At 34.4% G+C, this 13,472-nt stretch overlaps 1 protein-coding gene across 3 annotated transcripts in view; it reads left to right on the top strand.

Annotated features, from left to right (window-relative positions):
• Positions 1-13,472, top strand: part of LOC121726322 (transcription factor Sox-5) — a 259,272-nt gene that overhangs the window by 150,798 nt on the left and 95,002 nt on the right. For 2 of the 3 annotated variants that reach the window (XM_042113634.1, XM_042113637.1), the window contains exon 1: positions 10,256-10,532. The exons of the other annotated variant lie outside the window; for it this stretch is intronic. The gene's annotated coding sequence lies outside the window, so the exon portion shown is untranslated. Of the gene's footprint in view, positions 1-10,255; positions 10,533-13,472 lie in introns of those variants that run through there. 3 annotated transcript variants of the gene reach the window in all.

Genomic DNA, 13,472 nt, shown 5'->3' on the forward strand with positions numbered 1-13,472 from the left:
CCAATTCGGCGGCTATTGTTAAATGCCGCGCTCTGATTGGTCGAGGGCACAATGGGCCACGCCCACGACAATGTCTATTGTGACCTGTGAAAGCGCCGCCCTGTCTGAATTCACTATTGTATTGTGCTCTTTGTCTGAAACCTGTTGTTTCTGGGTTTTCGGGTGATGGTGATCGGATTCATCTCTTTTAGTTCTTTGTAAGATTTAAATTCCGTATTTTCATCGTGATTCGACTCCAAAAAAATACACAAATCAACTTTTCTTCAAAAAATCTTTTCAACTTAAATTATAGTCAACGAACGGGAAAGATCTTGTTTGTGTTATTTTGAGACCTTTGTGGCATTATTAGAAGCTTTGTGGCTTGAGTCTTGACCTTAAGGCCATCCTTCGAGTAAACGACCTTGACCAAACATTTGACGCGTTGCCGAATTCCTATTTTTTTTACTCTTAGTTCAAAATTCAAACAAACAACAAATTCAAACAAACAAATGAAATTGTCTATCAATTGTCGTGTGCATCAAATAAAAGTAATTTGTGAATTCTAGGGAGATGCTGAAAGTACGCTTGAATTTTAATAAATTGGTATTATTTTGGAAGCTATAATATTATCATGAGTAAGTATAAGGAACAAAAATAGTAAATTAATAACGGTGAAAGGAATGTTAATATACTGAAGATTATTGCTGTATTTTTATTATATTTTTCATCAATTATGAGTTAAGGCTCTAAATACGGTAAATTACGGCATCTCCGTGGGGGGAGCGCCTTAATGTAAATTTGAAGAAAAGAGTTGACGCAACTTTTTTGTTACAAATATTTTTCTCTCAAAGGTACCTAAGTACATCATGTTATAGGTCATATTTTAAAAGTTTTGTACCTACTTGGTTAGGATATGCCAAATCAACTAACTAACAAAAATAATTTTAGTTACTTTCATAGTATTATGTCCTACGGCATTTTGCTGTGGGGCAATGCTGCAGATATAAATACAATTTTTGTGCTGCAGAAGCGAGCTGTGCGGGCAATCTACAAGTTGGCCCGTAATACTTCACTTAGAGAAAAATTTAAGGAAACTGGAATCTTAACTGTTGCTTCTCAATATGTCCTATCAAATGTATTATATGTTAAAAAGAATATATATCAATTCACGAAAAAATGTGATACCCATGGGAGAAATACTCGTAATAAACATAAGCTTGAAATTCCGGTGACTAGACTTACTAAAGTCAAAAATTCTTTTAAAGGTCAATGTATACGCCTTTATAATAGGATCCCAGAAAGCGTTCAAAATCTCTCAATTAATAGATTTAAAAAAGTTGTTAAAGAACGTTTGTGTACCAAAGCGTACTATAAAGTTACTGATTTCATGAATGATAGTACGCCATGGGAATAAGGTCGCCCCCTGCAGAGCTGTTTCATTATAATATGTATAATAATTGTACATTCGTTGTATTTTATTTAGTCATAATGACACTGTTATTTTATAATATATTTTTTGTAATTTTCCATCTTTTTAGAAAAAGATGGCCCCGTGCGAGTTTCTTACGCCGGTTCTTCTCGCCGGGTTAGTTCCCGAACCGGTGGTAGGCATCTGTGTAGCCCCGACGTTCAGAGAATATTTGAAAAAATTTATTCTGAATAAAAAATTTTGAGTTTGAGTTTGAGTTTGAATACAAACTTGAAAATGGATGGAATCGAACAACGTATTATCGTATGCACAAAAGACATAATATTATGTTGGAAGTATTATCAATGCAAATTCTTAGGAACATCTATTTATGCCAAAAGAAGAACCACAAAATCTGCCACACGCCACACCACGACCGGGACCGTCACAATGTAAATCTATTAGCTGCACTTCTAAAAATACGCGGACTTTGATGAGACCTATTAATACGGCTTTTAACGCTTCCACGACGGAAATAAATTCTCATAACGTCCTCTTAGCGGCCCAGCATTGAGGGCCGAACGAAATCATGGAAAAACATAAAAAACAATAATGTTAAGTGCTTCAAATGCACATTTGGAGAGCATTAATACGGTAGGCGAATTGGCTACACATGAACGTGAATGTTAGGACCTGGGTTCTGCATATTTTCTGCTTAAATGGTGCAAAATTTTGTACTACCAATTATTGTATTTAAACAAATATATTATAAGGTGCCAATGCCATCTGAAAATAGCTTAAAGGTTCATAAGTACCTTAATATACAGTGTGTTAGTGTAAACACCGTTGTCTACGTTGTCCTTTAAAAGATCAAATGAGCCCGTCAAATTGAACAACTTTTTCTATGAGAACAATGCTGGAAACTCAAAAAAATCCGTCGTCATACCCATACAAATTGCCGATCCGGGCATCCGTATGGGTATGAAGATTTTTTCGAGTTCCGAGCATTGTTCTTATAGAAAAGTTTTTTATTTTTACGGGCTAATTTGGTTTCAAGGACAACGGTGTTGACACTAACCTCAGACACTAACACACTGTATTTTATACAGAATCTGTCAATTTATTTTATTTAGGATACTTCGCTGCTTAGAAGTTAGAACTTCTATATTAGCGAGTTGTCCGTCCATAAAGTATATAATAGGTATTTTCTCATAATTATAATATATTGTGACGGTGAATCGCATGGGTTTTACAACTCAAGCGTGGAACCTCAAAAACTAAGTGAATCGGACATTCAAAAATGTTTGGAAAATATTAGCTAAGGGGAGGTCGGCCGACTGGATACTGATGACTCCATTTGCTGTGTTTTAAATGCGTTTCCCCGATTTAACATAATCAATGTTCTGTCTAGCTTTGAGGCGGTACCATTTTTTAAGCGAAGTATTTCCGTACAAACGTAAGTTTAAACCGACCGTTTTTAAACTCATTTTCGTGACCGAAATGCAAATTATGGAATCGTTATTTTGTTTATAGTATGGTAGGTACTATCAGAGAAATTCATAGGCTGTTGGCGGACCTACGTAGTTTGATCATCAAACCCAGCCTTACTTAGGGCGGATTCGACCAAACTGGAGTAAAATTTTACTCGAGTACAACTGTCTCCTAATCTAAGAGTAAGCTGGTTTTGCGTTTTTCCAACTTCTAATCCAAGAATGAGGTAATTACACGGGAGTAAATATTTACACGGGCTATTTTGGTGGAGTAAATATTAAACTGAGAATACAACAGGGTTCAACAGTCACGGTCGGTGTCATTGTGAACTATAATTGACATTTTATTTCATACTCTTTGAGTAACTTGGTAAAATGTAAACGATAATACCCTAGAGTAAATTAAAGGAGTAAAATTATTCTCATAATAGTTATACTCGTGTAACTTCAAGTTTGGTCCAATCGGGCCTTATAGTTACTATACCTACTTACATTCAATTGACATAACCGGACCAAATGACGTAGGTTCGTCAACTCCCTATGAATCAATTTACCTATTTGATGATACTAATCAGTGACTACTAATATACTTTGAGAAATAAATCTTCAGTTAATATATCTCAAACATAATGTCTCAGATCTCTAAGTATAATAATGCCAAATTTCACCCCAATTGGGGGTTCACCCCAAACACCTCTACATTCAACTTTATAAAGTTAGTAACATAAAATTTATCATAACAAGTGTTATAGCATTAGTAGGTATATTCACTAAGACTACAACAAAACATGCATTATAATCTTCATAAATTCCCGTTCAAACTTGCGGCATCGGTTCACACAAATGTTTGAAGCAACAATCTTGTCTTCCTCAACAGTTTGCGAAGTTTCATAAAGTGAGATAGATTATCATAGGGGAGGAACCTGAGGGGACCCTTTTAAACGTGCCCTTAATAAAGGTTATCAATGTTAGACAGTTATGAACTGCCCTCAAATTACTTAGGGAAAGGTTTAGGTGTAGAAATAGTTATGGTTAAATTATTTATTATATATTATAAGCTAAGTCGAAAGTATTTTTAGTAGTATTACTTGAAAATATTGTGTACTCGTACTAAGGACAAATCATACAAAATAGAAACTACTGTAAAATTGGTTACCACTTCGAGCGATTTCTTCCAGATTTTTATCAGTTTTTTTTTTTTAATGAAATAAGGAGGCAAACGAGCAAACGGGTCACCTGATGGAAAGCAACTTCCGTCGCCCATGGACACTCGCAGCATCAGAAGAGCTGCAGGTGCGTTGCCGGCCTTTTAGGGGGTAACAGGGGAGGGTAGGGAAGGGAATTACAGGGGAGGGTGAGGAAGGAAATAGGGGAGCGTAGGGAAGAGAAAAGGGTAGGGGATTGGGCCTCCGGTAAACTCATTCACTCGGCGAAACACAGCGCAAGCGCTGTTTCACGCCGGTTTTCTGTGAGGACGTGGTATTTCTCCGGTCGAGCCGGCCCATTCGTGCCGAAGCATGGCTCTCCCACATCAAACTACTATGGTCTAGTATGTAGGTATAGTAAGTAGATATTATCAGTAAATAGGAAAAAATTATCTACCTGGAATCTGGATCACCTAAACATGTTCTTTTAGTTATTTTTTTGTGAAAATTGTCATTTAAATATACTTAGCAATTAGAAGGAAATCCACCTGGTATTTTTTAGAAATGGCATGTGTTAATTAAAAGTCAGATTTGTTCTTATCAATGGTTTTATTAAAGGGGAAAGACATAAAAACAAAACGCGTGACGGCAAACTAATTAAAAATGTCGGTTTTATTACGTGAATAATTTGTTTTACAAATTTTCGTGGTGGTGATTTTTATTATTTCACATTATTCAAATGAAAAATAAATGTCAAATTAGGGTACTGGCAACGAATACCTACCTATCAGCAGCTGCCGAATATTGATACATATTAATTAGGCAGAAGAAAAATATAGATTTATTTGTGTGTTACACTCAATCGATACCCAGAAGTAATAAATATCTATTGCAACTAGTATTTTTTTATGTACGTATAAAAAAGTCATAGAAGATTTTTTTAAGTATAGAAAATACTAAACGTCCCGCGCGTGTAAATTAAAATTTTACGAAAATCGTACATTTTTCTGCGATAGAATAGATTATGTCCCTCCACGTGGTCTACTCTATATAATATGCGCCATATACCATAAAAATTGCTTCAGTAGTTCGTGAGATAAACCTTTTCTAATAATTTTCCCTGTTTTAACAACAAATTTCTCTGTTTCTTCGGTCCTTCGGCTATAGGCTATATATATATATATATATATATATATATATATATATATATATAGCCTATAGCCTTCTTTGATAAATGACCACTGAAATATTTTTTTATCGGACAAATAGTTCCTGTGATTAGCGCGTTCAATCAAACAACAACAAACAAACAAACTCTTCAGGTTTCAAATCTCGATCTAAATGACTATGAAAAGTACCAATAATAGGGTCATAATAGGCTCATAATCATGGGACGATGCATGCATATTATGGTATAATATGGTAGTGATGATGATGATGAATGTAATTTGCATAGTAGCATAATTATGGTTTCCGTTCTTAAAACAACACCGAAACTGACTATAAAGAATCAGGAGTTCTCTCAGCACCTTCCCAACCTTGGTGCAAAATCTTACTTGTTGGTAGCATATGCTTAGACTTCTTCTCACGAAACCGAAGTCACCACATGTTTTCATATACATTTTGAGGAGTTCCCTCGATTACTTATGGATCCCTCCATCAGATCACCACCTTTGTGAATATAGTACCAGATTGGGATGATGATACACCAAAAGAAAAATTTTCAAAATCGGTCCACAAACGGCGGAGTAATCGTTGAATATAAAAAAACGAACATAACACCTCCCCCATTTTGAAAGTCGGTTAAAATTGTAGCCTATGTGTTATTCTGATGTATAAGCTATATTATTGTACAGTTTCATTAAAATCCATTCAGTAGTTTTTGCGTGAAAGAGTAACAAACATCCATACAAGCATACATCCAAACAAGCGCCTTTATAATATTAGTGGGATAGTAGGAAGTAGGATAAAATATAATCTCTTTTATCTTATTATTTTTTTTTTGTTATTGATGTATTTACAATTAAATGATATAATTTAGTAAAGTCATAACGTTTTATGTTGTCTTTTTTGATAAGGTTACACTCGATCTATACTTAGAAGTAATAAATATAATCTCTTTTATCTTATTTTTTTTTTGTTATTGATGTATTTACAATTAAATGATATAATTTAGTAAAGTCATAACGTTTTATGTTGTCTTTTTTGATAAGGTTATACTCGATCTATAATTAGAAGTAATAAATAAATAATATAGAAGTTCTTTTTTTTTAAATAAGTACTTATAGAAAATATTAATCATCTCTTTTATTTATTTTTATATATAACCAATTAAATTACATAATTTAGTAAAGTCATAACTTTTTATGTTTTCTTTTTTGATAAGATTCATTTAGGTACACATTTAGATGAACAGACGGCAGCGGACACGTGTAACATCAACTTTCTTATGTACCGTACAAATCCCTTTAAAGGTAGGAAATAATTATCGCGTAGAGTTCGTACTGATACGTATTATAAATGCGAAAGTGTATTTACCTGTTCGGTCTTCACGCCAACCGATGTTGATAAAATTATGTATGAAGATACTCTATGAAGATACACAATCTCCTCCTTTTTGGAAGTCGTTTAGAAACAAAGTGATAGGACTTTATTGTGCATAATATGTGGCCCTTCACCCCAAAGACTTCTATTTAAACTGATGCTTCACCCTTGTAGAGTTCACTATGGCTACTTCCATAGTGAACTCTACAAGGGTGAAGGGACACATAATATGTGTCCCTTCACCCTTTTTGTTTTTATACGTTATACGTTGAAAGACGTAACTTTAATTATTGAATTATGGTACGGACAAATTCATAGAAGACACAAACATAGAAGTCAAAACAATTACAGCGCTTACTTTCATAATATGAACTCTATGCAAGAGATACATAATATAACACACTCTTATCATCGCTTAGTTTTTGTTAAGCCTTTAGGCTTAGCATAACAATTAACAACATTAGAAACGGAAAAGAATGGACATAGACATAGATGTCAGTACATATTTTAGTGACAAAATGGCGGATTACCTTTGTCTAACTGTCACTTTGTCTAATCTTCCGTAGAAAGAAACCGTTTGAAAAAGTTAAAAAAAAAAACCGTAAAAGGAGGTTTGAAATCCTTTTTCGCGGCGTAACAAATCAGCGGACAATGCGACAGTGGCAGTCAGCGCGGGCTAATTGGTGTCACTTAGCACATCCGTATCTATTCGCAGATCGCTCCGATCCGCCGTTTCCTTCTCCCTCACTCCATTAGACGTTTGAAAAGTACAAATATTCATCGAAGTTGATTCATAGACAGATGGCGAACCTACGTCATACTTTGGTCGGATAATGTACTATCAGAGAAGTTGATTACTAGGGAGATGGGGGACCTATGTAGTTTGGGCGCCTTATGTCAAACCCAGCCGACAGATCTCAAATTACATTGAATTGACATGATCCGACAAAATTACGTTGGTCTGTCAACTGCCTAGGAATCAATTTCCTCGGGTATACAATTCAATGTGAGTGATCATCTGTCAACTGGGTTTGGTGACCAAATTACGTAGGTCCGTCGTATGCCTACAAAACCATTTCTCTATGTATAATGTGTATAGTAAAATATGTCCGTATCTCCTCTTTCTATAAGCTGTTCAAGCAAAAAAGCATTGTTGAAGATCTTCATTATTCATTGCTCTTACCTTTTTTCGTTAGCCAATCAAAAACGTTAGTGAATCGATAAGGTCTTGTCAAAAAATCCCAGAAACCAGGCATTATCCGTATTGATGTCACAATTGTGCCTAGTCTACCTATCCCTCTTTAATATCGTCTATATTATGTATTTAATTCGATCAAAGAAGTTCTTAAAATATTTCAGATGTAATGGTAGTCGTATTGAGGTTACCTAGCACCTGTTTCAAGCTAATTAAGAATCGCTATCAATAACCCTTACTTCAAAGTCAATATCTGCCATCTTTTCGTTACAGAAAACTTCTTAGAACCTTATTCCAACAAACAAAACACCAAAAACCAATCAAGTAATTGCCCCGACCCGGCTTCGGCGTCGCTCCGATAATCTTCATTACCTGCGACAAAGGGGAGGGGGGCTCGTCTTGGGGAGACTGAGGTGGGGGGCTTTCAAATAAAACCCTCCATCGCTATATTATTTTAAAGTTTGATATCAAAGGTTTGGTTAAGGCTGGTTCTTGTAATATGACACGACTAATCTAACCCTATACTGATTATGAGGAGGAAAAGTTTGCTTGTTTGCATTAAATAGGCCCCGAAACCACTAGACCGATTTGGATGAAACTTGCGGGCATACCTAGACAAAGAGGCATGGCATAATTAGAACAATATGGCACATTTTGTGCCATAAATGGCTTTATGGCACAAAATGTGCCATATTGTTATTACGTAGCCGAGAGCAACTATTATAATGAATTATATATCTTAATGATATTACGATATTTTGTTTCTTTTCAGGTAAGGGTTAAGCTAAAGAAGATGATGAATAATGAGCTGAAGAAAAAGTCACCTTGATACTAATAATTTTAAAGGTAATATAAAAAGAGTCTATATATTTAATATTTCCATCATAGACAAAGGAAAAATATTTCCATAGATAATTTAATAGCTTTACACAATGTCCATGATTACCTTTATTAAACAAATATGGCGCATTCCAAATACAAAGAGTATTACAAAAGAACTCATTTTACGTACCAAAATACCCAGCTATTCAGTTTACACGCCAAACAAAAAGCAATTTTCGCTGAAACCAGTATAATAAAGCTAGAAAGGGGGGTTCCCACTCCACCCGCCAGATAATACAAGAGTGGAATGGGGATGCCCCGAGACACATATTCTTATACGCCTGCGCTCTGTTCGATATGGGTCATATTCTCATATTGTACGCCGTTACAAGTATCATTGTAGTGACTTACGCTTAAGGGCTTCATTAATTAAGAAGCGCTCTGATGCTTTCTTTATTTTTCAGGACAGTACCTATGTTTAGGTTGTAACTCAGGGGATTATTTTGATGTCCATAGTGTTAACAATAGACTTATTAAGTATATTGTAGTAAGTACATAATTATATAAATTTATTTTAATATTTTTAGGTTTTAATTTTCTACTGATACTCTGAACTAATATTTTATAAGGTAACACAGGTGTATCTGATTTACTTTTGTAATTCTAGGATCAAGGCGTGTGTGTAACTGAAAATGACGATACTTTGATTCAGCCCTAAAAGTCTTGGACTAGTAAATAAAGTTGCATGATCCCCGTGGTCTCCCCTATTACATGGATTATAAAATACCAGATCAGTACATCTATTATGACATGCTCCTAACCTGTTTACAGGCATTTGTTCTGCCGATTATGCCGAGGACAATGATGTGTTTTTATGAATGATATGCAAATGTATTGTCAGGCAAACGGCGGTGTCTAAAAATATTCATCAGCGGCATCGTATTTCACCAGCGAATGGGCCGGTGGGAAACTCGCAGACAACAATAGCGCCAATCGCACAATCGCCGCTCCGCACACAATAGAAACGTTTTCTTTGGCCACGCCTCGCGGACAATGCCAACACGCCCAGCCGCACTCCGTTACCTTCGGAATAAAGAAAATTTTCTTCACAAATACGAATGTAAGAGCGATTGTATCGACTTTTTAAACGCCCTCGTAGATCGGGCGCACACCCACCTGACTCTCATTGTGGTGTGCTATCGCTTCCACGATGCCCGGCTCCGCTGCGCCACGCACACTGCACGAAACGCCACACTCAAAGACGTCCGCGAGGCGGAGCCTAGAGCGGGACGGAGCATCGCCTAGGCCCCGCGCGAGCGAGACCGATTAACTACGCACACAATGTACTACGCTAGAACAGGACGGCCGTAAGCTTTGTATAGATACGTCGTTGTTCTGCATAGACAATTGATTTTAGACGTATTTTTGAATAGACGAGTGCTAAATGCTCGAGAATCTACGTTCTAGATCCGTCCAAGTGTCCATTTTTAACGTCAAAAAGATATGCTTCATTAGGAGTTTGCGTGTAATTCGTTGGAAGGACGGCATTGTTTGTAGGGCAGTGACATTAGGTCGGTGCGTCCTTGTCTCTCGCGCGCGGTGCGGGGCGGTGGTCATTGTAGCGCGCGCGTATTGTCGAAGCGCTTCGATCTGTTAGCATTGTGCTTCGAAGCCGCGCGATCGGCGGACGTACGGTCGTGTTCTCGATCGAATACGATCGTAATACACCATCGAACTATTACCGTTTGTGTTGGACAATTGTTTTTTTTGTGTTTGTGTTTTTTTATTTTGTGACTGTTGGACTGGTTGTGTTAATTATGCCAAAGAATTGTGATAGAACGATTTGACGTGACTATTTTGGTTTTGTTTTTGTTGGTTGTTTTTATTGAATCGTATTGTCATCTCAGATGTCTTGTAAGGCGAGAGGAACGATGGTAACGCAGTTGAAGGTAATTTTTTTTTTACGTAGTCGTAGTAGTGGAAAAAATACCATTTACTTACCGGTCAGATATTTTGTGGCTTTGAGCATTCGCATTGCTTGAAGTAATCTAACTTTTTGAACTCCTTGAGTAGCAAATACGTCAGCGAATTTGATACCTGAAAAAGCCACATTTATCTCTATTAGATTAAGCTGATTTTTTTACTATCATTTAGTTTCTTTAACTCATAATTTGTAACTTTAACTCATTCTAATAACTTCATTACAAAAAGTTTTTAATCACTAGGCCTATCTCATTAAAAACATTGGTCAAATTATAATTTAGCTCTAATAACATTATTGTTATTGATGAACTCTACTTTAACGCAAGCAATACTTGGTTTAATTAACTTTACATCAAATAAATACATTTTGTAGATTAAGTAAGTATTGTTATCTACATCTCTAATAGTATATTTTCTATATAGTTACTAAGCTTTTATTTATTTTTTTAATCTTAGATATTATATAATATTTATTATCAGTAGGTAGGTATCAAAGATTTTTGTCGGCCACGGCCCACGACACCCAGTCTACCATAATATTGTGTCAGGTGCATACTACCAAGTTGTAACTACTTGTAAGTTGTAACTACATTAGGAAAAATAAGTACCTAGTAATTATTTTTCCTGTAATATGAGATCCACTGTAATTTTTAATTCAATGTTGCAAAAATTTAAAGGTTCACAAGTCAAGATTTTTGAATAATTTTCATTTCATTTTTGAAAAAAAAAACAATTTAAGGAACGATCATTTTAGACTTTTCTAATATTTCTAATATATGATATGGGAGCTTTAAATTATACTTATTGAAAATGGTTTTACAACAACTTTTTTAGGTTTACCTTACTACTAATAAGTAGTAGACGTATGTTATACTTACTAAAATATCACGTTACTTAATATTTTTCTTCTCGCATATCACCTCATCATTCTTAAATATGAATATTAATAAGAAAGTATGTTTAGTTTTTATCTACGAATTCATTTATTTAGATAAAGGTTTGTTTAGATGAAATGTAGTAGGAGACTGAATTGTAAAATAATCCACAGTTAGAGACGTTAACGTTAGTTTATTTGGATATTTTATAAGTAACAAAATATATCCACAATCTTAAATTTGTTTCGTTTTTAAATATATGGGTGTAAACTGTACATTATAATATTATTGTATGTAAATCAATGTGTGATAAGTATATAAATATTTTACTTACTTAAGTACATAAAAAAATTAAAATGAATAAAATTATTATTATTCATTTTAATTTTTTTATGTACTTAAGTAAAGTACATAAAAAAATTAAAATGAATAAAAAATATTAAGATTAAAACTTAATTCCTCTTTCTAAATAAAATAAGTATCTAAGTATATTATTTTTTATATTTATTTTGTTTAATAATATTGATGTGTTAATATTAATAAGTCTAGGGTTTAGAAACCCTTTTGACATAATAGAACTTTACTGTTAAACTTAATTGTTTTTTCTCTGATTTCACCCGTTTCTGGAAACTCAAAGAGTCAACTCGACCTGGATTTGTAGACTATTTATATAAAATATAATTGAAAGTAATTATTATTTTGAACCACAGTATCAAAAACGAAAGAAATTTAAGGAAATAATATTATTTCGGCGGAAAAATAAAAAATTCTGGAACTAGCCCCGCGAAAAGAAGAAACATGCATGGAATGGAAATCTTTTACATAATATCAGAAATGTCGAAAATTATTATATTTAGCTTTGTTACACTTTGGAATATGTTAAACTTTGGATATTTGGTCTAGGTACATGACTTATTAGTAGTCATTAGCAGTAAAATACGTTAATTGTTAACATAAAGAAACAACAGATGTAAAACTCTCTCTCTCTGGAAACTCAAAGAGTCAGCCCGACCTGGATTTGTAGACTATTTATATAAAATATAATTGAAAGTAATTATTATTTTGAACCACAGTATCAAAAACGAAAGAAATTTAAGGAAATAATATTATTTCGGCGGAAAAATAAAAAATTCTGGAACTAGCCCCGCGAAAAGAAGAAACATGCATGGAATGGAAATCTTTTACATAATATCAGAAATGTCGAAAATTATTATATTTAGCTTTGTTACACTTTGGAATATGTTAAACTTTGGATATTTGGTCTAGGTACATGACTTATTAGTAGTCATTAGCAGTAAAATACGTTAATTGTTAACATAAAGAAACAACAGATGTAAAACGGTACAAAATGCTTTTATTGATTCTTTAGACACGTCGCGTCGTTGTACCTATTTGGTGCCAAATGACTTGCTGTTGGTTTTAGCCTCTGGCTAAAAGCCTTAGGCGTTCAAATCTATTGAATACAATAATATTATTGAAAAAATACATAATTATTGTCACAATAATGTAAGAGAAAAACCTTCAATTATAAAGGAACAAAAATATTGTCAACTAAATAAAATAAGAAACAAAATATATTTACAAGTAAATAAAGGCTTTTAACGCTTTTCCTGTAGGTGTTATTGATTCTTTTTAAATATACAGTGACAATTATTTTAGCCTCCGGCTTAGCCTCATTTTATAATTATGTAATTGTGGCATTCTTACTATGTCAGTTAATGTATACTAATTGTGTTTTTCTTTTTTAGGGTTCCGTACCTCAAAAGGAAAAAAACGGAACCCTTATAGGATCACTTTGTTGTCCGTCTGTCCGTCTGTCAAGACCCTTTTTCTCAGGAACGCGTGGAGGTATGAAGCTGAAATTTATATCAATTACTCAGGTCTACTGTCCCTTGAAGCTGTGAAAAAATCAAACTTCTAAGCCAACGCAATCAAAAGATACAGCCGTTTATGCCGCAAATTTTCGACACTTGCAAGGGAATCAAAACCTACAGGGTGCTTCCCGTGAACTCAGAATCTTGAAATTTGGTA

This window comes from Aricia agestis, chromosome 4 (assembly GCF_905147365.1).
Source record: "Aricia agestis chromosome 4, ilAriAges1.1, whole genome shotgun sequence".
Classification (NCBI taxonomy): Eukaryota; Metazoa; Arthropoda; class Insecta; order Lepidoptera; family Lycaenidae; genus Aricia; species Aricia agestis.